Genomic DNA, 1,926 nt, shown 5'->3' with positions numbered 1-1,926 from the left:
AGCAAAGTGGCAGGGTCTAAGATCAGCATAAAAAAATCAGATGGATTCCCCTTTATTAATAATGACAATGCTGAAAAGGAAATTAGGAAAGCAATACCATTTACAATAGCCACACAAAGGATGAAATATTTAGGAATAAATTTAACCAGAGAAACAAAGGACCCATACAAAGAAACCCACAAAACTCTACTACAAGAAACCGAAAGAAACTTACAAAAATAGAAGAATATACCATGCACCTGGATAGGAAGATTTAACATTGTGAAAATGTCAACACTACCAAAATAATCTACACATATAATGCAATCCCAATCCAGATTTCAACGACATTCTTTAGACAGGTGAAAAAAAACAATAACAAGGCTGATTAGTTCGGTGAGGAGTGAGGCTGGCATAGTGAGTGTTTTGCACTTTCCAATGACCACTGGCCAAAAGTATTAGCCATGTCGTCTTTCATCAGAAAGGTGATCAGCACTGCAAAAGCCCCAGAGGGGTCATTGGTCCCTACAGTCAAGCTGTGTTAGTCAACAGGAATGTCTACATTTCAGGACAACTAGGTATGGATCCTTCAAAAGGACAGCTTGTGCCAGGAGGGGTGGTAGAAGAAACTAAACAAGCTCTTAAAAACATGGGTGAGATTCTGAAAGCGGCAGGCTGTGACTTCAATAATGTGGTAAAAATAACTGTGTTGCTGACTGACATAAATGACTTCGCTGCTGTCAATGAAGCCTACACACAATATTTCAAGAGCAGTTTTCTTGCGAGAGGTGCTTACCAAGTTGCTGCTTTGCCCAAAGGGGACCATGTTGAGATAGAAGCAATAGCTGTCCAAGGACCACTCTCCTCAGCATGACTATAAATGGGCCCAATATTGATTTGTCTGGAATTTTCATACTATTTTTGAATTAACACTTAGTTTTTACAATTAATATTCAAAATGGAAATTTAACTAAAATATCTGAAGATCATTGTGGAAATTCCCTATAACGGGGAATTGAAGATTAGATGATGAACCCAGTTGCTAATGTTAAAGATTACATTTGTGCACACTCACATCACTGAATGTGGAAGAAAGTTTGCTCATTACACAGTTACAAAAGTAAAAGTGAAGAGAAACAGCATGCAGAAATATAATTTACTCTACTTGAGAAATAATAACACACCTTACCTAATTAAATCCTACTAATTTAATAGTGTAAAATATGTTTAGTTCTCACTCATGATTCTGATTTCACTTGAATAAGATTAAAGTACTTAAGTTTAATGGCAGAGGAAAAGAAGATGAAAGTGGACCAAAACTTTATATAGATAATATTTTTCTAATGGAAATAAAATAGATGTGCAAATTTTAAAAAGAAGAAGAACAAAGTTGGAGGCCTCTCACTTCCTGATTTCAAATTTTTCTACATGGCTACAGTGGTCAAAACAGCCTGGTATAGCTTCAATGAAAGACACATAGATCAATGGAGCAGAATTGAGAATCCAGAAATTAACCCATCCACATAGAGCCATCTTATCTTTAACAAAGGGTCAAAGTACCTTGAGAGTGTAAGACATAGTCTCTTCAACAGATGGTGCTGACAGAACTGGAAATCAATATTCAAAAATTGAAACAAGCCCTTTATCTCACGCCATATACAAAGACCAACTCAGCATGGATTAAAAACCTAAATGTGAATCCCAGAATTATAATAGTCATCAATGAAAAAATAGCGCTAATTTAAGGGCTCTAATCCAAGGCACCCACCACATGTCTGTCAGTTTGTCATACTGTGGTGGCTTGTGAGTTGCTGTGATTCTGTAAGCTATGCCAGCGATATTTTAAATACCAGCAGGGTCACCCAGGATAGACAGGTTTCAGATGAGCTTCCAGATGAAGACAGATTAGGAAGAAGGACTGATGAACTATTTCCAAATATTTAGTCA

At 36.7% G+C, this 1,926-nt stretch overlaps 1 pseudogene; it reads left to right on the top strand.

The window, feature by feature from the left end:
• Nucleotides 1-443: 443 nt before the first annotated feature.
• Nucleotides 444-853, top strand: LOC102835737 (annotated as a pseudogene).
• Nucleotides 854-1,926: the final 1,073 nt, after the last annotated feature.

This window comes from Chrysochloris asiatica, unplaced genomic scaffold (assembly GCF_000296735.1).
Source record: "Chrysochloris asiatica unplaced genomic scaffold, ChrAsi1.0 scaffold00144, whole genome shotgun sequence".
Lineage (NCBI taxonomy): Eukaryota > Metazoa > Chordata > Mammalia > Afrosoricida > Chrysochloridae > Chrysochloris > Chrysochloris asiatica.
The sequence above is the reverse complement of the archived record's forward strand: the minus strand, read 5'-3'. Positions and strand labels throughout refer to the sequence as shown.